Genomic DNA, 26793 nt, shown 5'->3' on the forward strand with positions numbered 1-26793 from the left:
CTCACACCAACTCCACCTCTTGACCCCTCTCTCAGAAGTGTTCCTCTTTTCTAATTAGCCTTGGTAACATTTCTCTACCCTAATCTCAGTGGTTTGCATCATTTTCGAAATCTCGGTAAATAACTTTTAACTCCTTATAGCAGTCTGTGCTTCAGGAAGAAAAAAAGAAGACTGGAACTGAAAAATCTGATTTAAACAGTAATGTTACTCTTAATTATTTTCCAAACATACTCTGAGATCTCTAGGGACTGGACATGTTGCTGCGGACTGAGGATGTCCAATGTGTTTGCACCTGATTCTGCTCTTGAAGACATCATGGTCTGGTTGTGGCGATATTGCTTCCATGTAATAAAAGTTCTGTTATGGTTCAAATCAACCTTGTAGGGAAAGTCCCAAGCCACAGCTACAGTTAAATGAGTGATTGAATCCATGGAACTCAGAAACACTGAAGTTTCCTGAATGTGCTCTGGGTTTTGTTTTTCCTCCCATGATTATAAAGCTAGGTCTAGTGCTTTGATGGGCTTGGGATAACTTTCCTGTGTATAATTCAGTGAAATCTTAACCTTTTCTGGGAAGCCTTCCTCAGCCACCATCAGCCTCTTGTCTCATTAGGTGCCCTCTTCTGGGCTCTCACAGCTCCTGTCATAAACAAACTGCCGTTGTATTTATCTTACCATTTGCTTGTCTCTTTCAGTCAGCTGGAATGAAAGGTTCAGTGTGCAGTAAATAAGGAGGCAAGACTGAAGGTGGAATTAAGGGAGAATTAGATGGTATATCTTAGGCCTGCATTCCTCAATGTGTGGTCCCTGGACCAGCAGCTTTAGCATTTCCTGGCAGTGAATTAAAAATACAGAATCTCACCCTCCACCTCAGACCTACAGACTCAGCATCTGATTTTTTTTTTATTACTGAGTTATAGTTACTTTACAGTGTTGTATTAGTTTCGCGTGTACAGCAAAATGATTAAGTTATACATATATATTCTTTTTCAAGTTCTTTTCCATTATAGTTTATTATAAGATATTGCATATAGTTCCCTGTGCTATACATTAGGTCCTTGTTGTTTACCTATTGTATACATGCTAATTCCAAACTCCTAATTTATCTGCATACACACCCTGCCACTATCCTTTTTGGTAACCATAAGTTTGTTTTCTATGTCTCTGAGTCTGCTTCTGTTTCATAAATAAGTTCATTTGTATCGTTTTTTAGATTCCACATATCAGTGATCATATGATAATTGTCTGTCTTTGTATGGTAATCTCTAGGTTCATCTTGCTGCAAATGGGATTATTTCATTCTTTTTTATGACAGAGAAATATGCCATTGTGTATATATACCACATCTCCTTTATTCGTCATCTTTTGATGGACATTTAGATTTCAGCACCTGAATTTTAACATATCTCAGTGATTCATGCATACATTAAAGCTTGAGAAATACTTGGGGTTGTGTAGGCTATTGTTTCTCAAATTTGGCTGTGCGTTGGAATCACCTGAAGGTCTTTGTAAAGTACTGATGTTTGGGTCACCCATACAGCTTCTGATATACTTGCTTGGGGTGTGTGCAGTTAGAAGCTCTCCAGGTGATGCTAATATGTGGCCACATACGTGAGCCACCTCTGGACTCTTGTTTCCTAACTTCTGTCTCCTATCATAGAATTTGCTGTGCCATGTAGTCATTTTCATTTGTTGGTCTGTCTTCCCTCCCTCTCAAGGACAAGGGCTCTCGTACATCCTGAGATTCTTAAATAGTATCTCTCACTGAACACTGGTTTCTTAAAGTGGATGGAAATGAACCAGAGTGGAGGCCTTGAGTGCTGAATTTGAGGACGACTCTGTGTGTGTGTGTGTGTGTGTGTGTGTGTGTGTGTGTTAGTCACTCTATCATGTCCAACTCTTTGCAACCCCATGGGCTGTTGCCCACCAGGCTCCTCTGTCCATGGAATTCTCCAGGCAAGAATATTGGAGTGGAGTGGGTTGCCATTTCCTTCTCCAGAGGACAACATTTAGGAGAACCTATTTTAAAAAGTACTGTCAATAGCTTGGATGAAGAATTGTGGCATGGTTATTAATATAGATGGCACAAAAATGATTCAGAATGTTCTCAGTTGGTTAAAGTCTACAGGATATATCAAGTTGTGGGAGCTCAGAGTTGATGGGAAGAGGGTTGGGTGGGGAAGACCCAGTATATTCTCTCTCAACAAGAGGAGACTTCCAGGTTTAATTTAGTTAACCTCATGCCCTCAATGCTGCAACAGTGATTATTTATCTGGCTACTAAGAAAATCACAATCAGTTTTCAAATGCATTCATGGAAGTACAGTATTCACTCATACAACTACTAAATGGCTGTATCTCCTCTGGATACCATGCTTTATGAAAAAAGGCAGCAGAGACATCACTTTGCAGGCAAAGGTCTGTGTAGTCAAAGCTGTGGTTTTTCCAGTATTTACGTACGAATGTGAAAGTTGGACCATAAAGAAGGCTGAGTGGCGAAGAATTGATGCTTTCGAACTGTGGTGTTGGAGAAAACTCTTGAGAGTCCCTTGGACAGCAAGGAGATCTAACCAGTCAGTCCTAAAGGAAATCAACCCTAAATATTCATTGAAAGGAGTGTTGCTGAAGCTCCAATACTTTGGCCACCTGATGCGAAGAGCCAACTCTTTCAAAAAGATCCTGATGCTGGGAAAGATTGAGGGCAGAAGGAGAAGAGGGCAACAGAGGATGAGATGGTTGGATGATATCCCTGACTAAATGTACATGGGTTTGAGCAAACTCCAGGAGATAGTTAAAGACAGGAAAGCCTGGAGTGCTGCAGTCCATAAGGTCACAAAGAGTCGAACTTGACTTAGCGACTGAACAACAACAGCCACTCTTTGAGAAACTAGCGAACATAGTGGATAATATAGAAATCATGTCAAGGGAAGGGGTGTGTGGGAATGAATGCTTTCAGAAGAGAGGGTGTGGCGAGGACCTGATTGTTGTTTCCAAAGGATTGATTGTTGTGTGAGAGCAGAATTGTGCCGTGCTACTCCACAGGGCAGAGCTAGGGCCAATGGAATTCACGGAGGCAGATTTTGGCTCAACATAGGGAAGACTTGGTGCCAGTGAGAACCATCCAATAATAGAAGCAGCTGCCTGGGGAGATGGTGCGATGAGCGAGCTCTCTATCTTTGGAAATGTTCTAGCGGCGCCTGGATGGCCATCTGTCATGGGTATTGTGGAAAGATGCATGCATGCGGTGTATGAACAGAATTTTGTGGATCATTTTACTAGTAGTAAATGTGACTGCTGTGTACTGAGTGTCTGTGACATGTGCCAGGTACTACGGTAAGCAAGTTTGTATCCATTATCATGTTTAATCCTTCTACAGCCTTAATAAAGGTGACAGTTATTCCACTTTAACAGAAGTAATGGGCTCAGAGCTAGGATTTGAACCCCGTGCTTTCTGACCTCTAAACCATAATCTTTTAACTCTTACCATCTGCTTTTTGTGGTCCCTTCCCTCTCTGCTGCTGCTGCTGCTAAGTCACTTCAGTCGTGTCTGACTTTGTGCGACTCCATAGACAGCAGCCCACCAGGCTCCCCAGTCCTGGGATTTTCCAGGCAAGAACACTGGAGTGGGTTGCCATTTCCCTCTCCAATGCATGAAAGTGAAAAGTGAAAATGAAGTTGCTCAGTTGTGTCTGACTGTTCGTGATCCCATGGACTGCAGGCTACCAGGCTTCTCCATCCATGGGATTTTCCAGGCAAGAGTACTAGAGTGGGGTGCCATTGCCTTCTCCCCTTCCCTTTCTAAGATTCTGCAATTTCAGGTGTATTTAGACACCAGATTTGAAGTGACCTTTTAGCATCTGTGTAGAAAAGGTCCATTGGAGAGCTGGCCATGAAAGCTTGGGAGTTGAGAGAGTAGTCAGGATGACAGGTGTGGACCTGAGCATGCTCTGCCAAGACATGAGGGTTGATGCCATTGCCTTGGTAAGATTCTCAAGGTGGTGACTGAGGACCGGAGAGAGGTCCGGAGCAGAGAGAGAGAGTGTGGGTTGACTCCACTTTTCTGGAAATCAAAGCCACAAGAGAAGCCATGAGCCCTGCTTTCTAGGTCAGAAGGAATGGATTGTTACTGCATGTTGGAAACTTGATTTTTAACCTAAGTAAAATGCGAATGCAACTACAAATGTTCATGTTCTAGATGAAGACAATGCAAGTCAAGTGGTGAAACTGGAGTCAGTATAACACAGTGACTCATGGTAAAGCTTTCACCCGACTTGAAATCTGCTTCTCTTAGCTATATGTCCCTCCACACATTACCTTCCTGTGCCTCAGTTTCATCATCTGTAAAATGGGGATGGTAACATTCTCTTCAGGTTACCCTATAGGTTTATTAGGAAGCTTACGGAGAATAATGCACATAAAATGCTTGACAGTGGCTGGGATACATGGAAAGCACTTGGTGTTTATATTCAGATTAGTTATTAAATCTACGTAAACCCTACAGTAACACAAATGTAATAGTTTACTTAAGACATTCTATCATCTCCTGTATTCAGATCGAGCCACACTGTAAGAATTCAGCTATATTTTAAAACATTTAAATGTACAACCAATACCATTAGTTAATCAAACACTTTAGGTTAAAATTCCATCTATTTTTTGTGATTTATAAACTATTAATATACTTCCTCATTATAGTACCTAGTCTACCATACAGAATTGAGACAGCACAACATAGATGTTAAAAGAAGGAATGTGTAGTCACACTCCCTGGGTTTAGATTTTAACTTTACTGTTTACTCGTCCTGTGACTTGGAGCAGTTTACTTAGTCTGTCTAAGTCTTAGTTCCTCTCCACTAAGGTGGAGCTAATAGTAATACCTACCTCACAGGGCTTAGAGATCAAATGAGATTATATAGAGAGTACTTAGAAAGTTGCTTAGGTACCATCAACATAGTAGGCATTCAGCAAATGATGAAGATGATGATGTATCTTGTAAGACAAAGAAATTTAAAATGTCTTGGAGTGCTTGGGGCTCTGTATATATCAGTATTGATTATATAATCCTGTGTGTGTATATACATAATCTATAGACAGGTTTTTTCTATGAGCACGAAAGTAATGCATTATTCATGGGTGGGCTTGTAGGGGGTCTGTGATGCTCCTGAAATTGTAGGCAAAAATTGTGAGTATGCATGTTTTTATGGGGAAGATCTGTGCCTTCATTCACTTCTCTCTGACTTTGTAAAGTTTAAGACATGTTAGCATGAGAAACTTTGAGTGGAATGCGAAACTGTTAGTGAGAGCAAAATGAAACCCTGGTTGCAAGTGATCAGGAAGAAAGTCATTTTGTTATCTCATATAGCAGAGATTCCAAGGTAGGTGGTCCCAAGATCGGTGTAGTAGTTCAAGGATGTGATCAGGTGCTGAAGTTCTTTCTACTGTGTGTCATACTTAGATTAATGCTTTATGGTCCCAGAATAGCTACCATAGAAACAAGTACCACATCCTCATATGACATCACTGAAAACACAAAGAAGCCATGACAGCCAGGATGCTACAGTAGAGCTTTCATTATTTGTCTCCTTTCTTTTATCATAGATTTAAAACAAAACAGACAAAAAACCCCAGAAATTCCCCAGGAAGAACTCTCAAAAAGCAAGAGACCTCCATCCCTGTTTATTCTTTATGTGCCAGAATGGATTCATATCACCACTTCCAGCCAGAAGGGAAGCCAAGAAAGCATGTGTTTGGCTTTTTCAGCATCTCTAAGGGAGGTGGGCAAGCAGAAGAGGTAGTGTGGGTTAAAGACTTTTCTAACATCCATGCACCAAAGAAAACTTGTGAGCTGATGTGCCACACAGAGGTCACGCCAAGTATTTGCATGTTGAGGGGAGGGACAGTTGTTTGTAAGAGACAGACAATATCTAGAGAAAGAAGCAGGGGAAAGAGGCAGGACTTTCAATGGCTTCAAGATGCTTTAGCCTAAGCAGGCATCATTCATCAGTGAGTAATGTAGAGGAAGTGCCTGGATTCCAAATATATGAGTAGAAAAGCTGTCATGGAAGAGTCAGCCAGCAGCTCTTGTTTGCAGCTGCTGCTGCTGACCCACATTTGCCCTCCGCCAGTCCTCAGCTGCTGATCCTACCTCCTGGGAGCCGGTCCGTGAGCCCTGCCAGGATGCAGATGCCCATCTCCATAGCTCCCCCCACTGCTCTCCAGATAAGCTGTTCCTGGGGAAGGAGAGTGGCATCTACAGTAGAAACAGGTCTAGTAATTAGCAGCCACCCCGGGGCCTTACAACATTTTTAAAGAAGACGAGGTGATTCAGTAAGATCTGTCACCACCGCTGAGAGTCTCCCAGATGGAGAGACAGGTGGGGATCCCCAATGCTAATGACAGGGAGGCCTTTAACCTGCAGTTGTTAGAGGGCAAGGGACAGGAGATGTGGGACAGATGCAACCCATGTGGACATGGAGTCTGCATGTCGGTTGTTGATGGAAGAGCCTGTTTTTATACATGACCTTGACAGATCGTGCTGCTCTAAAGGGCAGAGAATCCACTGAACTGTGATGGTGCCATCATGTCAAAATAAACATGCAAAATGTGAAAATACTATGCAAAGCCCAAACATTGCTCCGTCTCCTCACTGCTTAATCCAGAGGCTCAGGAGTTGGATGAACGTTCATTTTTTGTGTGTATTTATTGGTAAATAAAAGTTTGAGTGTTTAATAATGCATTTGTCATACTGAATCAAATACACTAAATTACTGCAATAATTATTTTCTCCAATAGAGTGGATGAATATAATAAGATCAGTAAAGAATTTGTACATCTTCCCTGGGAGCTAGGGAGCATCTCAAAGAAGATGTAATTCTTGAACTGATTCAGGAAGGCTTAGTAGCAACCTGCTAGTTTATGGAGGTTGTGGGTATTATCAGGGCTTTTGTGTATCTATTTTAGGTGGAGAAATAGCACCTAAAGGGCAAAAAATTGTAAAATTCAACAAGCATTTGATATTCTATTCACTAGGCACTTTCTCTCCCTCTTCAGAAAAAGAAAATCCACTTTTCTCCTCCCGGAGATGCTTCTTTACCACCTCAACTGTGTGGTTGGATTGGAGCAAGTATTCAATTCTAGCTCTGTAGATACATTTCATTGGACTGGAGGTAAATGATGTTTCAGGACCAATCAGAATCATTCCTGGGATCTTTTAAGTTGCATATGGGAGAGAGATTTCAGTCAGCTTATCACTAGGGACAAACTGAGAGTAAGGTATGGGATTTGTTGAGGGCTCTGACTCTCTCATTTGGAGTGACTCCTGATGCAGAAACCACACACTTAGATCAAAGTGGCATTGGTTGTAAAATTTCATAAGTGTAGTCCCTCTATCTCTTTCATTTCTGTGTTTACCTTTGCAAAAGCAGACTGGGTTCTTCCAAACGGTGGAAACCAGGATCAGCAGTGACTTCTGTATTTCACTTCTCATTGGGGTCAGGTGAAATGTGAGAGACATTAAAAAAAAAAACAGTAAAATTTTATAAATAAGACAGTCTTGTAGAATGTTAGGATAGTGTTTTTATCAAACATTGATATCCTGTAAATCAGCTAGAGAATTTCCTATCACACAGATTTTTGACTTGGTAGATCTGGAATTGTCCTTAAGATTTGCATTTCTAACAAACTCCTATGTTGATATTGATGCTTTTAGTTCAGAGACCCCACTTTGAGCAGCAAAATGTTCAAAGATGATGCTTAAGAATTGAGGAAATTTGAAAAGCTGGTGTATTATATGGTAGCATGGGAACACAGGTAGACTTGAGTTGTAATTTTTCAGTAGGGTGATTAGGGTAGGCTCATGAAAGTGACACCTGAACAGACTTGAAAAAAGATGATTGTATTTACATGACTAAAAATAAATAAAAGTTTTATATATATATATATACACACACATATATATGTGTGTATATATATATAGATATAATTTTCTGTTTTAAAACACCTTTTAGTTAGCTATTGCTGCTTTACCCTCAAACTTTGCATCTTAGACCAAGAAGCATGTAGATTCCTCAGTTATGGTAGGTGGCCTTAGCTAGTTAGCTAGTTGTTCTTTCTCAGGATCTCTAATAAGACTACAGTCAAGGTGTTGGCCAGGGCTGCTGCATCCATCTCAAGGCTGGCATGGGATGGATCTGTTCCCAAGCTTGCTCTTGTGGCTGTTGGCAGGCCTCCATTCCTCACAGACTGGTGGCCAGCAGCCGCCTTTAGCTTTTTGCCATGTGGGTCTCCCCTTAGGGCCGATCTCAAATATGGCAGCAGACTTCCATCGGAGTAAGCAACGTGGGGCAGGTCGGGGGAGGGGCACAAAGGGTGGCCAGCAAGAAGGAAGCCAGAGCCTTTCTGTAACCTAATTTATCAACTGACTTCTCATTACTTTTGCTATATTCTAATGATTAAAAATGGGCCACTAGGTCTAGCTCTTACTCAGAGGGGAGGAAGTCACCAAAGACATGAGTACCATGAGTCAGGACTCACTGGAGGCCATGTTAGAGGCTGCCTACTGCAGTGTGTATTTGCGGATCCTATCAAAAACTTGGGTGTCTTATGGCTTAAAACAGATAGTTGTTACTGCCAGTTTGTTTAGCAAAGAGGATCATGGGAAATTCTTGGCTCCCAGCAGAAACCAGGATGGGCTCAAATGGTTCTGATCGAGCTAGATAGAGTTGGCTTTGGCCGATCTTCAACTCTGGAGGTGGGTCCAAGCCTGCTTCTTTTTTGAAACGTTCGGGCAGAGTCTTGTAGGCCACCTGTGGGCTTGTGGGCAGCTGAGCTCTGACTGACCCCCTGGCCATTTTAGTGCTACCAATAAAATTGCCTGAGGAGCCTGCCAAGGAGACAGATGCTGCTGCTGGAGAAACACCTTCTGTAGCCTGGCATTTGTCCGGTAATTGCTCTCCAAGAGAAAATAAACTCTTCACGTGAGAGGGAAGGTGGATGGTGCCTGATTGTCAAGTAGAGAGATGATTTAGAACAAGTGCTACAAGTAAAGTGCCAAAGAGTTTATTAAAAAATAGAAGATATTTGTTTGGAGCTAAAGTTAGGCTTTTTAAAAATCTGCTGACTCAGGAAATGCTTCTTGTTTCAATGCATGAATTGAATTACATGCAGAATGCCTCACCTGTTCCCTTACTCTTGTTCCATTTGCAGTCATATTTCTTTTGCAGTCAAATTTCTTTTGCAATAGAGAGTACCACTATTTCCTTCTGGCTTATAGATTCATAATGTAGAAGGAAAACACTGGCTTAGGACTGGCAGTAGTCTTGGGCAATAGGTTCAACCTGTCAGAGATACAGGTTTCATCCTCAGGTTTGTTATCTTTAAGTTGGGATAGTAAACGCTTCCCTCATAAAGTTGTTTTCTTTATTCATTTTTAATTTTTATTGAAGTGAAATTGATTTACAGCGTTGTCTAAGCTTCAGGTGTACAGCAAAGTGGATCAGTTATACATATAACCACCCCACCTGCCTTTTTTTATATTCTTTTCCCATATAGGCCAGTACAGAGTATTGAGTACTGTTCCCTATGCTATACAACAGGTTCTTATTAGTTATTTTAAATGTAATAATGTGTATATGTCAGTCCCTACCTCCTAATTTCTTCTCCCTTTATCCCCTGGTAACCATAAGTTTGTTTTCTATATCTGTGACCCCTCTTCTTTTTGTGAATACGTTTATATTTACCTTTTTTTAGGGTTACACATATAAGCAATATAATATGATATTTGCCTTTCTGTGTCTGACTTCACTTAGTGTGACAGTTTCTAGGTCTCTTCATATTGCTGTAGATAGCATTATTCCATTCTTTTTTATGGCTGAATAGTATTCCAGTGTGTATATGGACCACGTCTTCTTTATCTACTACTCTGTTGTTGGACTTTTAGGTTCTTTCCCTGTCCTGGCTGTTATAAATAGTGCTGCAGTGAACACTGGGATACATGTGTCTTCTTGAATTACGGTTTTCTCGGGGTTTATGCCCTGGAATGGGGTTGCTTGGTCATATAGTAGTCTTTTTAGTTTATTAGGGAACCTCCATACTGTTCCCCATAGTTGAAAGTGAACGTGAAAGTTGCTCAGTTGTGTCCGACTCTGAGACCCCATGGACCATAATTCAGTCCATGGACTTCTTCAGGTCAGAATACTGGAGTCGGGAGCCTTTCCCTTCTCCCGGGGATCTTCCCAGCCCAGGGATCTAGCCCAGGTCTCCCGCATTGCAGGTGGATTCTTTACCAGCTGAGCCACCAGGGAAGCCCAAGAATATTGGAATGGGTAGCGTATCCCTTCTCCAGCAGATCTTCCCAACCCAGGAATTGAACTGGGGTCTCCTGCATTGCAGGCAGATTCTTTACTAACTGAGCTATCAGAGTCCCCATAGTTGCTATACCAATTTACATGCCCACCAGTCATATAAGAAGGTTCGCTTTTCTCCACACCCTCTTTAGCATTTACTGTTTGTAGAATTTTAAGGATGGCCATTCTGACTGGTGTGAGATGATACCTCATTGTAGTTTCAATTTGCATTTCTCTAATAATTAGAGAATAATTAGAAAATATGTTGAACATCTTTTCATGTGCTTTTTTAGCCATTTCATAAAGTTGTTTTAAAGATGAAGTTAACACCAGGGGAAGCTCCTTGCCACAGAGTAGATATATTAGATGCTGTCTTTGTCGATGCTGCACTTACAATAACAATACTAGGAGGAACTTTAAATGTGAAGTCCTCCATTACAGATGGGAAACTAAGGCCCAGAAGGCTAAAGGCATTTCCTGTGCTGTGTGTGCTTAGTTGCTCGTCCGACTCTTTGAGACTCCGTGGACTGTAGCCTGCCAGGCTCCTCTGTCCATGAGGATTCTCCGGGCAGGAATACTAGAGTGGGTTGCTATGCTGTCCTCCAGGGGATCTTCCCAACCCAGGAATTGAACCCTGATCTCCCACATTGCAGGTGGATTCTTTACCATCTGAGCCTCCAGGGAAGCCCTACAGATCACATAATAGTTCTGTTCCACCCACCAACCCATCTATACATCCAGTCATTCACTCAACCATCTAATCATACCCACCCAGCCACCCATCTAATCAGTATGTATTGAGGTGTACTTTCTGACAATGCTGTTCTCATTGCAGTGGCTATAAAGACATGAAGAAGTCAGGAAAACTGCCTGCCCTCAAGGTATTTGATAGACAATGAACAAATGCATTACTGATAGATTATAAATGAAATAAATACTGTAAATAAATAGGGATTGAAATGATAGAGAATTACTAGTTGGAGGGACACGAGGAGGCTGCTGCAGGTTAGGGATCTGGGAGAGGCTGATTTAAGAATGGCATCTGAAGGGAGACAGGTAAGATAAAAAGGAACCAATGGAGGAATAGCAACCAAGGACCCTGATGGGAAAGAACAGGAAGATGGCCAGGGTGGTGGGCACTTCCCGGATCAGATGGGATATCTATGGTCATGCCCAGAAAAACATTTGCTTAAATGAAATTGTGGAATTTTGGTCTGAAAGGTAAAGTGGGTTTCTTTAACAAAGGATCTTTCAACGTTTTAAAATATACTCATTCATTATGATTTTTTAAGAGATTGGGGACAAATATATAATGAAGTCTTTCAACAAGTTTTTAACCATGATAGCGTTCCTTTCCTCTTCCCTTCCTTCCATCCATCTCTCCCTTCTTCCATCTATTTCTTTTTATTTTTTGTTGTTGAGGTATGGTAGGTTTACTATGTTGTGTTATTTTCTGGTGTACAGCAAAGTGATTTAGATATATGTGTGTGTACATATATATATACACACAGTATATTTATGAAACATATAAAATCAATAAATAAATTTCACCTGATATATATACATATATATATATATATTTATATATACTGAATCACTTTGCTGTACACCAGAAAGTAACATAGCATATATATATGAGCTTCTGAGGTGGCTTTATGGTAAAGACTCCTCCTGCCAATGTAGGCAACTCAGGTTAGACCCCTGGGCTGGGAAGAGTCTCTGGAGAAGGGAATGGCAGCTCACTTCAGTGTTCTTGCCTGGGAGATCCGATGGACAGAGGAGCCTGGCAGGCTACAGGCACTGGGGTCATAAAGAGTTGGATGCACTCAGCGTGCATGCGCACATACAAGTATATATATTCTTTTGGATCTGCCCATCTCTTATTTTTAAAGAGCATCATAAAAAAATAGAGAGTTCTATGGGAAACCCTGGGGGCTTCCAGTCCCCGTTTTCAGTTTCAGCCACAGAACCTGGGGTATTGATTTTTCTTCCAAGTGCTCTGATATGTATTTTATATATATATATATTTGTTTCAGTTAATAGCCCATAAGAAAGTTGTGGTGAAATTTCTCTTTGCAGAGAAAATGTTTCCTTTCAAGTTCATTGTCATTATTCAGTATGCACCTGTATTGAGTAATGGCCACATTCCCACAGCTATGGGGAGATTCAGAGGAGTTGATAAATGAGTAAATCACATAGGGAACAAACTCATGCCTCCTTCCAAAAGGCTTACAGTCTTTGAAGAATGCCTAAGTTACATTTTCTCAGGAATAACAATAACATAATATTAAGACCAAGGTCCATGAATCAAGGCAAATTGGAAGTGGTCAAACAGGAGATGGCAAGAATGAATGTCAACATATTAGGAATAAGCAAACTAAAATGGACTGGATTGGGTGAATTTAACTCAGATGACCATTTCTTCTACTACTGTAGGCAGGAATCCCTGAGAAGAAATGGAGTAGCCATCATAGTCAACAAAACAGTCCAAAATGAAGTACTTGGATGCAGTCTCAAAAATGGCAGAATGATCTCTGTTCATTTCCAAGGCAAACCATTCAGTATCACGGTAATCCAAGTCTATGCCCCAACCAGTAATGCTGAAGAAGCCAAACAGTTCTATGAAGACCTACAAGACCTTTTGGAACTAACACCCAAAAAAGATGTCCTTTTCATGATGGGGGGCTAGAATGCAAAAGTAGGAAGTCAAGAAACACCTGGAGTAACAGGCAAATTTGGCCTTGGACTACAGAATGAAGCAGGGCAAAGGCTCATAGAGTTTTGCCAAGAGAATGCACTGGTCATGGCAAACACGCTCTTCCAACAACACAAGAGAAGACTCTACACATGGACATCACAAGATGGTCAACAGCACAATCAGATTGATTATATTCTTTGCAGCCAAAGATGGAGAAGCTCTATACAGTCAGAAAAAAACAAGACCAGGAGCTGACTGTGGCTCAGATCATGAACTCCTTATTGCCAAATTCAGACTTAAATTGAAGAAAGTAGGGAAAACCACTAGACCATTCAGATATCAGATCAGATCAGATCACTCGCTCAGTCATGTCCGACTCTTTGCGACCCCATGAATCGCAGCACGCCAGGCCTCCCTGTCCATCACCAACTCCCGGAGTTCACTGAGACTCACGTCCATCGAGTCAGTGATGCCATCCAGCCATCTCATCCTCTGTCTCCCCTTCTCCTCCTGCCCCCAATCCCTCCCAGCATCAGAGTCTTTTCCACTGAGTCAACTCTTCGCATGAGGTGGCCAAAGTACTGGAGTTTCAGCTTTAGCATCATTCCTTCCAAAGAAATCCCAGGGCTGATCTCCTTCAGAATGGACTGGTTGGATCTCCTTGCAGTCCAAGGGACTCTCAAGAGTCTTCTCCAACACCACAGTTCAAAAGCATCAATTCTTCGACGCTCAGCCTTCTTCATAGTCCAACTCTCACATCCATACATGACCACAGGAAAAACCATAGCCTTGACTAGACGAACCTTTGTTGGCAAAGTAATGTCTCTGCTTTTGAACATGCTATTGACCTAAGTCAAATCCCTTATGATTATACAATGGAAGTGGGAAGTAGATTTAAAGTAGTAGATCTGATAGACAGAGTGCCTGATGAACTATGGATGGAGGTTTGTGACACTGTACAGGAGACAGGGATCAAGACCATCCCAAAGAAAAAGAAATGGAAAAAGGTAAAATGTTTGTCTGAGGAAGCTTTACAAATAGTTGTGAAAAGAAGAGAAGCAAAAAACAAAGGAGGAAAGGAAAGATAGACCCATTTGAATGCAGAGTTCCAAAGAATAGCAAGGAGAGATAAGAAAGCCTTCCTCAGTGATTGGTGCAAAGAAATTGAGGAAAACAGTAGAATGGGAAAGACTAGAGATCTCTTCAAGAAAATTAGAGATACCAAGGGAACATTTCATGCAAAGATGGGCTCGATAAAGGACAGAAATGGTATGGACCTAACAGAAGCAGAAGATATTAAGAAGAGGTGGCAAGAATACACGGAAGAACTGTACAAAAAAGATCTTCATGACCCAGATAATCACTATGGTGTGATCACTTACCTAGAGCCAGACATCCTGAAATGTGAAGTCAAGTGGGCCTTAGGAAGCATCACTACAAACAAAGCTAGTGGAGGTGATCGAATTCCAGTTGATCTATTTCAAATCCTGAAAGATGATGCTGTGAAAGTGTTGCACTCAATATGCCAGCAAATGTGGAAAACTCAGCAGTGGCCACAGGACTGGAAAAGGTCAGTTTTCATTCTAATTGCAAAGAAAGGCAATGCCAAAAAATGTTCAAACTACTGCACAATTGCACTCAATCTCACAAGCTAGTAAAGTAATGCTCAAAATTCTCCAAGCCAGGCTTCAACAATATGTGAATCATGAACTTCCAGATAAGCTGGATTTAGAAGAGGCAGAGGAACCAGAGATCAAATTGCCAAGATATGCTGGATCATGGAAAAAGCAAGAGAGTTCCAGAAAAAACATCTATTTCTGCTTTATTTACTATGCCAAAGCCTTTGACGGTGTGGATCACAATAAACTGTGGACAATGCTTCAATAGGTGGAAATACCAGACTACCTTACCTGTTTCTTGAGAAATCTGTATGCAGGTCAGGAAGCAACAGTGAGAACTGGGCATGGAACAACAGACTGGTTCCAAATAGGAAAAGGAGTATGTCAAGGCTGCATATTGTCACCCTGCTTATTTAACTTATATGCAGTGTACATCATGAGAAACGCTGGGCTGGAAGAAGCACAAGCTGGAATCAAGATTGCCGGGAGAAATATCAATAACCTCAGATATGCAGATGACACCACCCTTATGGCAGAAAGTGAAGAAGAACTAAAGAGCCTCTTGATCAAAGTAAAAGAGGAGAGTGAAAAAGTTGGCTTAAATCTCAACATTCAGAAAACGAAGATCATGTCATCTGTTCCCATCACTTCATGGCAAATAGATGGGGAAACAGTGGAAACAGTGTCAGACTTTATTTTTCTGGGCTCCAAAATCACTGCAGATGGTGACTGCAGCCATGAAATTAAAAGACGCTTACTCCTTGGAAGGAAAGTTGACCAACCTAGATAGCATATTAAAAAGCAGAGACATCACTTTGTCAACAAAGGTCCATCTAATCAAGGTATGGTTTTTTTAGTAGTCATGTATGGATGTGAGAGTTGGACTATAAAGAAAGGTGAGCGCTGAAGAATTGATGCTTTTGAACTGTGGTGTTGGATAAGACTTTTGAGAGCCTCTTGGCCTGTAAGGAGATACAACCAGTCCATCCTAAAGGAGATCAGTCCTGGGTGTTCATTGGAAGGACCGATGTTGAAGCTGAAACTCCAATACTTTGGCTACCTCATGCAAAGAGTTGACTCATTTGTAAAGACCCTGATGCTGGGAAAGATTAAAGATGGGAGGAGAAGAGGACGACAGAGGATGAGATGGTTGGATGGCATCACCGACTCAATGGACATGAGTTTGAGTGAACTCTGGGAATTGGTGACGGATAGGGAGGCCTGCAGTCCTGCCGTCCATAGGGTCGCAAAGAGTTGGACATGACTGAGCAACTGAACATCTGCTGGATCCCAGGCATGGTGCTGGATGAATTATAGATTAAACCAGTAATGCTCACAAAGGTTTTGGAGGAAGGTGCCATCAATTCCATTTTTCGGTTAAGAAAATCATGGCCAATGTAGCCAATTAGAGCAATAGCACCGTACCTCAGGCCCCACTTTTAGGAGCCCAGGATCAATGTTTTAATTTTTTAAAATCAGAAGAAGGAAATGAACTTTTAGGGTTGAAGATTACATTTGTTTTTAGGCCAACACTGTTGCGAATGGAACTTTAATATATATATTTTTAATGAAGAAGATGGGGCCTCTGAAAGTCACCATTGTGGGACCAGAGGAGGGCGCAGGAAAATTGAAACTTTTTTAGAGCCATATGGGGACACACAGATAGACACAATCCCAACCCTGCGTTCTTTCCCTCCCATCCTGAGGCCCTATTCTCAATTGCTTTGGTATTGTGTTAGTTGATCAGTCATGTCCAACTCTTTGTGACCCATAGACTGCAGCCTTCCAGGCTCCTCTGTCCATGGTATGCTCCAGGCAAGGATACTGGAGGGGATTGCCATTCCCTTCTCAGGGTTCTTCCCGACCCAGGGATCTAACCCGGGTCTCCTACATTGCAGGCAGATTCTTTACTGTCTGAGCCACCAAGGAAGCTTTTACCTGCCGTTTTTTTTTAGTCTAAGAATCCTTTCACAGAAACAATGCTTGAAAACTAGGGCTCTGTATTGTTAATTTCAGCACCCCGTCTGGTCTGAGAGAACTAGACAGGGAGGCATAGAACCTTAATGCAGAGGGCTTCCTCCCAGGATTCCTGGACAAAGGCACTAGCCCAGCTGGGGTCTTGATGAGAGCAAGGAGAGTCGATAGTCAGATTCTGCCCTGTTTTAAGCAGACAGTTCAGTCCCACAGAAGTTAGACTGAGTGTGGAATTCTTCTCCTGGAGCCCTTGGATGATGAGTAAGTGGAAAAACAGGTGGAAAGCAATAGTGTTGAGGTTTGCACACAGCCCACTGCCCATCAGCTACTTTTCTGCCAATTAGAACCTTTGAAAAATTTGGCCTTCATTTCTCTGAGCAAGAGTCCAATGTCAGTGGGGGCCAATTTACATTCAAAGCACAAGGCACTTTCCTCTACTCTCCTGTGTAAAATGGAGTTTTACTAAAGCCTTTGGGTGATTCTGGATTTCACAATGACTGCATTTGATCCTGGGTACATTCGTCCATGGCCTGGTGATGTTTCCCATAGCATTTAGCTTCTGAGGCCATGCTGTCCTTTGACTGAGTTTATCATTAAGAAGTCTCTGAATTGTTACAGAAGGCAGTTGCTTTAGTAAAGGTATAATGTGGTCCCTCTTTGAACCTCAATTTCCCTCAATTTCCCCGTTTGTAAAATGAAAGGATGGGATGATTTCTAAACTCTTTTTGAGCTACTACTAAGTGAAAGACCCTAAATTAAGGGCTGGAACTTGTTTGGGGGATCATCTGAGATTATGGATGGAAAATTGTCATGTAAATCTTATTCACCTTTATGTTAATGCAGAATAACAACTCTCAGTTACTAGCGAATTAGAGTGGCCCAAGAATTTTACACACATACTTATTTTTTACATGCTTGTTTTTCTCCATAGTAGTAGAATTGTGAGATAAACCTTAGTGTTTGTATTTCAGAGATGAGGAATTTAGGCTTAGAGAGGTTAGGACCCAGTAAAGCTCAGAACCAGGAACTGAGTCTAAAATTGACTTTACCTCATGGCTGCTGCTATTTTCATCATCATTATCCTCATGTTATATGTTGCTTTGGTTTCACAGTCCATTGAGAAGAAAGCTATCTACAGAAAGACAATACACTAACAGTCATAGCATGTTAAATCGGCTCAAGTTCAGTTGTTCACAGGTGACCTTTGTCTGGATACAGATTCTTTTGAAAAGGTGTGGAACATTCCGGAGAGAAAAGCGACCAGAGCATGTTCATTTCTCCCGTGAGTTAAACTGAATCTTGATATATTGGGAGCAAAGTCCAGTGCAATAAACACGTGCTAATCTGCATGACCGATTTTTTTTCCTCTCCTTCAGATGGACTGGGGGCAGGAAGTCTTCTTTTAGAGAGGACTAAACCCCATCATCCTAAGAGAGCTACAGGGAATTTGATGTCTCACTCTCTCTTTTCAAGTTTAGCTCCCTAAGCCTCAGAGAGATAGGTAGCTGCCTCAGGTTCCCAATGTGATCAGGCTTCTGGAAGCCAGACTCACCAACAGAAGCCAGACAGGTTTAGTCTTCCACCTATGGGATGGGGGTTCCCACGTGGGACCGCCCAGCTCTCATCCTTCGTAACAAACTGAGTCACTAGGACAACCACAACCACCGCGAGGCCATGTGACTCTTTCCACACTGCGTGTCATTAAGTCATTCCAGACATCATTTTTCTGGCCCTGTCATACATGAAGCTCATCCTAGCTGTGGCCCTTAGCGTCACAAAGACCCATGTTCAGATCCTGGTTCTGACACTACCTGTATTTTTCTGAGCAATAGCTGAACTCTCTGTGTCTTAGTTTCATATCTGACATAGAGGTGAAAATATTAAACCCACGTAGCTGCTCTGCAGAGGAAGAGAGGTGACACGTGGGAGTCCAGTGTTTTGAAATCATCTCACTCCAGTGGTAGGAGCTGGATTAGTGGGATAAATGAGATGAATTTATGATTGTTCTTAATTCATAAAGGTTTTCCTTTCCCAGGGTTGCATGGTGAGTGAATAGTGAAGCCAGCGCTGAAAAACCCAGCCTGGTGGGAAGCGTTGCTCTTTGGTAGCCTGTCAGCTGTGAAGAGTGAGGAGCCCATCCTGTGTGCCCTGGGGCCTGGCTCTGGCCTCTGTCTTGGCCTCACAGTTTGCTTCTTCCTCCCTCTCCGCTCTGGTCCACACCAGCTGTAGCAGAAATGCAGCCTCTGTACACTGGTGCTTGATTAGATCTTGGAGACAGTTTTGGGTGAAGCAGGGAGAAATAGCTTTATTGCTTTGCCAGGCAGAGGGGGCCACAGCAGGCTAATGCCCTCAAAACTGGGTCCCCGCCCTGGAGGAGATGGTGAGGATGTGGTCAATTTAGGGACATTCTTCTGACTGGCTGGTGGTGAGGTAACTGAGAGTCAGCATCATTAACCTTCTGGTTCCAACCAGTCTGGGGTCTGTGTGCTATGGGCACCTTAGTTAACTTCTTCCAGCTGATGGGAGTTTCAGTACCTGTGAAGCATCTCAAAGGACATGGCTCAGAATATTATCTGTAGTCCTTCCGGAGGAACTAAAGGTCTTTGACTTTGTTTCATGGCTAAATTATTATTGTTTTGTCTTGCTTGACTGTTTTCCTACCATTTTGTATTTTTTCACTTTTTTTTTTTTTCATTTTTCTGATTAAATTTATTCTTTGACTAAAGTTTTCCTACAGGCAAAAGGCAGACAGAAGACATGGGTGGGGGCCTATTCTGAGAAGGCCTCCTAGGGTCCTGCTTGGTTGCACAGCATCCTCACTATCTTTCAAAATGATCAGCTTTTGGGGCTTGCTGTCCATTCTGTCTGAAATGTTCATCCCCCAAGTCTGCATTGGTATCACCTTTGCCTTCTTAAAAGCTTCTGTAAGTCATACTCAGTGAGGCCTGTCCTGACTACTCATTGGGAAATGTTCCCCTTTCCAGCACTTCTTCCCTCTCCACTCTTATTTTCCTCCTCAGCACTTCCCAGCTGTCTGACATATTGCATACATACAGGAGTACCTTATTTAACTGTACCTTGTGTTATTGCTCTTCACAGATACCGTTTTTTAGCTTTTTTTTGACTGGGAGATTTTTGTAGAAACTAATGCCTGTGGCCAGCAATTTCTATTTTGGCTAGCCAAAAGTTAATTCTGTTATTTCACTAACACTTTGCAGGTTGTCACATTTAATGGTTATAACTGACACACCTGTAAAATCTTTTAATTTTTGTGTAATGTTGTCTTCAATCCACTCTTCTGCAGAAGCAAAGGAGCATACTCCAGCACCATGAGTTTCATTTTCCCTTTACATATCAGAGTCAGTTTCTAAGGTTGTTTGTCTTTTTGTTGGTCTAATATTCATATCATCTGAATTAGAACTATATTCTGAAGAACCGTCATCCCGAGACACTAATATATATGTTGCTCGGACTATCAGAAAATATCTGCTTAAAATTCACCGAAAAATTCTCCTTCACTCAAAATTTTGTGATGTGTCATTTTTCAAAATGTTGCATTTGTAATATACACCAGGCTGGAACAAAAACCTAACGGAGCAAAATGTGAATGATGATGACAATCGTAAGTTGTATAATGAACCCTTCATCAATTTTAAGCTCTAACAACTTTGCATGGTAATGTTAATTATATCACCCTCTAAAAACACTCTCTAAAACTCTAACACTCTCTAAAAATGTCTTCAGTCAATAACATCCAGGTAACAAAAGACCTAACGGCTTCCATGGGGCTCAGTGGTAAAGAATCCACCCGCCGGTGCAGGAGTCATAGGTTCAGTCTCTGGGTCAGGAAGATCCCTTGGAGGAGGAAATGGCAACCCACTCCAGTATTCTTGCCTGAGAAATCCCACGAACAGAAAGAGTCTGGAGGGCCACAGTCTATGGGGTCACAAAAGAATTGGATGCGACTTAGCGACTAAACAACAATGATGAAAGATGTATTAATATATCTCCGGTCAGTAGTGTGGTAACAGATTGAAAGTATGGGGAAACCCTGTGTTGAGCAAGTCTATCCTCACCATTTTTCCTACAGCATTTAGTTACTTCATATTTCTGTGTCACATTTTGATAATTGTTGCAGTTATTTCAAATGCTCCACTAGCAAAAAGATTATGACTCACTGAAGGCTTAGATGATGGTTAGCATTTTTTAAGTAATAAAGGGTTTTTATATTAAGGCATGTGTATTGTTTTTTTAGGCCTAATGCTAATGCACACTTAATCGACTGCAGTATAAGGTAATCTTAACTTTTATATGCACTGGGAAACCAAAAAACTCGCGTGACTTGCTTTATTGCGCTGTTTGCTTAATCGCAGAGAGTCTGGAACCCACAACATCTCTGAGGTCTGCCTGCACTTGACTTTTTCATTTGTTTTTGTCTGTCTTCTTTCACTAGGACATAAGCCACATTCCCACAACTGAACAATGCATGGCAAACAGCCTGCAGTCAGTAAATTAAACTCTTTTGACTGAATGAATAAAGAAATATATTTGGAGTTGGGATCGGGGGTGCTCTGCCTGCACTTCCTTGTTCTGATGGTGTTCGTGGCAGAACACGTATGCTTCACCCCACGTGATCACACCTTGCCAAACCCCTTCTCTGGCAATCACTGAAACTTCTAATTGTGATTCCCAGCTGTGAACTTTGCCCTTCCTTCTTTGTGGAGTGGCTCTGGGCTGGGCAGTTGTCTCTTCAGGAGCTGTTCTTTGCAGTCTGATCACATGGGTAATGTAACATTTAATTTTAAAAAATCTCTGAGTAGAACTCTTTATTAGAAATTAATTTGCTCAGGTTCTCGGGTGTTGTTTACTTCTAGCGTGCTGAAGTGTTTCCCCTGGTAGGAGCTCTTTCTGTCCTCTGCTTAAGTTCTAGGGAAATGCTTTCTAGAATGTCACCCTGTGCAGCTCCGGTTTTGTAAATTCTGTTCTGAGCAGGGGGCACTTTCTGTCTATATCGTGAGCTGAAGTCTAACTCTTTTTTTTTTTTTTTTTAAAGGTTTCTTTTATGCTTTTTGAAATGTTTAAAAAAACAGCTTGTTCTTGGGGCAGGAATTTTGTAAAAGCAAATGATATGTTAGAAATTGTCTAATAAAATTAAACTGAATAGAAATGTTTTCTATGGCTTATGTTACAAATGGAGAATATGTTGGACCATGGTGGTGTCAGAAAAGGACTAGGAATCAGATGACCTGGCTAGCTTATTATTTGGGTGACTCTGGGCAAACCATTCAATCTCCCTAAGATACACTTATTATTTGAAAAATGAAGTCTCTAGGCCATGGTCTTAATGCCATCCAAGATCCTTTCTAGCTTTAGAGCTCCTCACTGGAAGCCTAACAACTTCAGTCTTAAGTTGGATACAGCTGGTTACTAGTACTGGGCCGCTGGGTAAGTCAGCTTCTTTCTTGGAGCTCTAGCTTCTCAGTCTATCAAAAAGAGACAAAGAGTTTGTGTTTTTTCCAAGGGCATTAAGAGAATTTTATTTGGACACACAAAGGTGAACATACTTTTTAGCTGTAGAATCCTGATTTATTGGAAGCAACTTCTTACTTTATTGTGATTTCATGGCACTGTGCCAACAGCATGGTTGGAGAAAAGGAGATGAAAAGTCATTACATATCAAATTGACAGTTTTTAAATGGTACTTTAAAAATATTTAAAAAAAACTAAAAAATATATATATGTTATGATTCACTTTTGATTTTTTTTTTTTTTTTAATTCCCATCTTAAGTTCTTGACTTGAGCTTGGGGAAAGGATTCAGAAATAGCTTTCATTTTCAAAGGAGTATTTTCAAAGGAGTATTTCATGTCCCCGTTTTTAACCACTGAATTTTTTGTGGGTGTTTCTCCCTGGAATTCCTGGGGAAAGTGATCTTTTCATGCTTCTTCTGATCATGTATCCCTTCTTCTGTGGACGGATATTAGCAGGTAATACCTACAAAATCACAAATGCCATGCGAATTTGCAGGACCTGCTGGCTGCTTTCTGGAAACTTCCTATTGATAGGCACCTGATTGACACTGACTCAGGTTTTTTTTTTTAATTAATTTATTTATATTTTATTGAAGGATAATTGCTTTACAGAATTTTGCTATTTTCTGGACACTGACTCATTTTTTAAAGATAAGCCTAATTAAAAATCTGGAGTCATTCATTTACCAGTTTGGCTCTTGGAAGTCATTTAGTATTGCTATCTCTATAAGAATAGAGTTAACATGGATATTATTTCTAATATAATGAATATTCCTGATTTAGACTGTACATTTGAAATGATGAATATTCCTAATTTAGACTGTAAATTTGAATGACCAGAGGCTGAAGTTCCCTCCAAGGAGGGAAAAGGCATCATTTTATTGGGGCCAGTGACCCTACTGGCTTGGCCCAGGTGGCTGTGCAAAGGTACAGAATTCCATCAGACTGGAGGAGGTGTGGTCTGGAGTCAGCAGATAAAGGAGGTGTGGTCTTGGCAGCTGGGAGTGAGAGAGGAGGGTTGGGACCAGCTAACATACCAGCCATCCTGGCCATGGGGTCCTGACCTCTTACTCTCATCCCGCCCTCATCCCCATAGTATTAATTTTAACTCTAGATGATCTACAGGGAAACATAAGACAGAGCTAGGTGTCAAGGTATGAAAAAAAGATCTTGGAATCCAGAAACATGAATTCCAGTCCTATTTTCAACACTACCCAGCTGGAAAACCACTGGCCCATCTCTTCTTGTCCGAACCTGGCAAAATAGGGACAGCAGAGCCTACCTTCCTGCGGTGTCACGTAGAGGAAATGAGTGTGTGGACAGGAAAGTAGTTGGCAAAACGTTGACAGTCTTTAGAAAGGAAATGTCAAATGAGTGCAGAGATGAAGGGGAGACCAGAGGGCACCCTCCAAAGAGAAGCTGGAGATCTTTTCCTCTCCCTGTTGCTGTGTTCTGACAAGGATGTGTTGTCTTCGTACCAAATGAAGATGGGAGTGTGGAATGGAGCTCTTTGGGCTTCAGACCTCAACCTCCACATGGAGCTCAGGCCAGCTCACCCTTGCTTCCCTGCAGAGAGGGCTAAAGGAGTCAATGATAAAATATCAGAAAGGCATTTGAGGGCTTTTAGAAATACTCACCCGGAGAAGGCATTGGCACCCCACTCCAATGTTCTTGCCTGGAGAATCCCAGGAATGGGGGAGCCTGGTGGGCTGCCGTCTATGGGGTCATACAGAGTTGGACATGACTGAAGCGATTTAGCATAAGCATAGCATAGAAATACTCACCAGGTAACATTACATACATGTAACCATGTAGTGTCAGCTATTCAGAGCTGCATGGTTGTGTTATTTATTAATCATATTGTGTGTGTGTGCACGTGTGTTTTCAAATTAGTATTAAAGTCTTGAACCAGAGCCCATTAAAATAAAAAAACTATTGTTGGGTGTGCTTAAGGAAACCAGCAAATATTTCTTTTAAAACTTTGTTTAAGAGAAGTCTACCCAGAATCCTCGTACTTGGCAGGCAGAAATTCATCTAAACTGTTTTCCAAATTTACCAAGTGCTTTCCTGAATAGACAAGAGCCTGGGGGTATTTCTTGCAGGAGTGATGAGTTGTGAATCCCAATATGAGATGTGTGTAAAAAAAAAAAAAAAGTCCGTTTAAAGAGGAAAAAGAAGTTTCTGACTGTTTGGCAAAACAGGTTATTTTTAAACTGAAGAAAAATAGGATTGTGGGGATTTCAAAGTTTTTTGTGATTTTATTTGTTCATCTATAGGTGGGACTTTCTAACATCTCATTAGCACAGGGGCAAACTGAGATGTAAAAGAAATGGAAGACTGTCCATCACCTCAGGCGGCCTTCATGCTCATCAAGGGACAAGTTGAGGGTAGATCAGAAAGTGGCAATGTATGCAACACAGGGTGAATTTATGGAAACAGTGTGATGTTGGGAGATAGGTGCATCTGGGTTCTAGATCTGGATCCACCTGGGGCTTGATGTTGCATCAGTTCGATGCCTCAGTTTCTACTTATTCAAAACAAAGGTAATAAGCCTTCCTATGTTGTAAAGATGAATGAGACAAGGCATGTAGCCTGCTTATCGCAGAATGTGGCATGTAGTAGTGTAATCACAACTGTAATTATATTTTCCTTTCTTTGTTTCTCCCTTCAGTTTCATGCTCTGTCACAAGAGACGTATAGGCTTGACGTTCCTTAGGGATGCTGAAGGCTGTGACTAGCTTTCCTGGAGGAGGAGCTGCCCTTGGACCTTGAACTAGCTGTCTTCTGCCAGCTCTTCCAGGATGCGCTCTGCTCTCCCTCTTCCCTCCCTCCCTCTGCGTGGACTGCATCCATGGGCTTCCTGGCCTCTTGGCCTTTTCTTAGAAATAGCCAATGCTGAGTTCTAGCAGGAGGCTGAAGGGTGGACAGGAAGGAGAATGAAGAAGTCTGTGTGCTTTGCTCAGCTTTTAGGCTTTCTCTTATCATAGGGTTGCCTTGGACTTGCTGTATCCTAGACTGCATGTCACCACTCCATTTATGGCAATGTTTTCTACTGAGTTTGCTCCCCATTCTGGTCACCCTTCCCTTCTCTTACCCCTTCAAGCCTAAGAGAAGTAACAGGTTCTGCTATTCTAGCCCTGGGATCCTGGCCTATCCGTCAAGGTTAACCTTCCACTCAGCCCACTCTTGGGCACATAATCTTTGTACTAACTCTGCAATAATACTATCTTCAGTATGTCATCTGTTTCAGGATGGGACCTCAAAGAGTGGGCTGAGTTTGATTAGATGAGGAGGTATAGCATTGGGTAACCAAGCTGTGCTCTGGGATCTATGACTGATGTAGTGTGGCCTCAGCGTGTGTTTCCTTCAAGAAGGATGGACTGGACTGTAAGTCTGGGGAAGATGTGCTGGTCAAGAGCCCGAAGGTCTGGTTAACATATCAGACTTCACATCATAGCAGAAATGGTTCTTGGTAATTGTTTCCTGATTCATTTTGACAGGTGTCTATTGAAAAGTTAATAGGTATATGGTATAGGAAATAAATAGCAGAAATTTCTCTGCTTTCCTTCCAAATAATGATATGCAAATGAACTAGAGGGAAGGGAAAGAGAACAATATGGAATGACTCTCTCCTGTACAATTTGCATATGTCATCTTATTTATTCTGCTTAGTAGCCATTAGGGGTAAAGTACAAACTTCAGTGGAGTTGCCAAAGGTCACAGAACTGGGACTTAGTGGAGCCATAATTTGAAAGCCAAGGCCAGTCTGTGAAATGGTGATGTTCATGAATTTCCAACGTTGTCAGCTGCAAGATATGAAGAGTGATGTAATTAAGGGTTCAAATGAGAGGTACAGGTAAGAACAGCAGGGTGTGAGTCTTAGGCTGTTTGTTACAGCCCCATCACAGGAAGGAATGTGACATTGTAAGGCCATGCACAGCAGGAATTTCTGCAAGAGTAATCTATGCAGAAGGAGTTCCTCTATAATCTTAGAGTTGTCACGCAGCCTAGCATCCTAGCCATTGGGGTGTGATTTCATAGCAGGAAGGATCCTGGATATCTCTCCGGGACTAGGTCAACTCATTCCAATTGCACAGGATACTGTTCTGTCCCTGCCATTGGGTACCCTGTTTCTACTTCTACGGAAAGTGATCTCTGTCTCTCCCCTAGTTGTACATATATTTCTCCGCCTGGTGGCTTCTCCACTTCTGCTTACTCATAACTTCTGCTGTCTCCCCTTGCTGCCTCAGAGCCTCTTTATGTGTATCTTTTCACTTCTGGCCCTGTTACTTGTGGACAGAATCTGTATTAACGAGTTCAGATTCTTGGGAGAGAGAATATACCCATCTTTTCATATGTCCAATCTGGATCTAACTCTTCCTGCGAGGCCAAACTGTGACTCTGATCATCCAGTGAATTGTCCTTGGATAAGAAATAGACTTAGCAAAGCTATGGTTTTTCCAGTAGTCATGTATGGATGTGAGAGTTGGACCGTAAAGAAGGCTGAGTGCTGAAGAATTGATGCTTTCAAATTGTGGTGCTGGAGAAGACTCTTGAGAGTCCCTTGGACTGGGAGGAGATCAAACCGGTCAGTCCTATAGGAGATCAGTCCTGAATGTTCATTGGAAGGA

At 41.8% G+C, this 26793-nt stretch overlaps 1 protein-coding gene across 7 annotated transcripts in view; it reads left to right on the plus strand.

Annotated features, from left to right (window-relative positions):
* DAB1 (DAB1, reelin adaptor protein) overlaps nucleotides 1–26793 on the plus strand; it is a 1342273-nt gene that overhangs the window by 993776 nt on the left and 321704 nt on the right. Inside the window, exon 1 of one of the 7 annotated variants that reach the window (XM_027537114.1) lies at nucleotides 21336–21415. The exons of the other annotated variants lie outside the window; for them this stretch is intronic. The gene's annotated coding sequence lies outside the window, so the exon portion shown is untranslated. Of the gene's footprint in view, nucleotides 1–21335; nucleotides 21416–26793 lie in introns of those variants that run through there. 7 annotated transcript variants of the gene reach the window in all.

The sequence above is a fragment of the Bos indicus x Bos taurus genome, chromosome 3 (genome assembly GCF_003369695.1).
Source record: "Bos indicus x Bos taurus breed Angus x Brahman F1 hybrid chromosome 3, Bos_hybrid_MaternalHap_v2.0, whole genome shotgun sequence".
Lineage (NCBI taxonomy): Eukaryota > Metazoa > Chordata > Mammalia > Artiodactyla > Bovidae > Bos > Bos indicus x Bos taurus.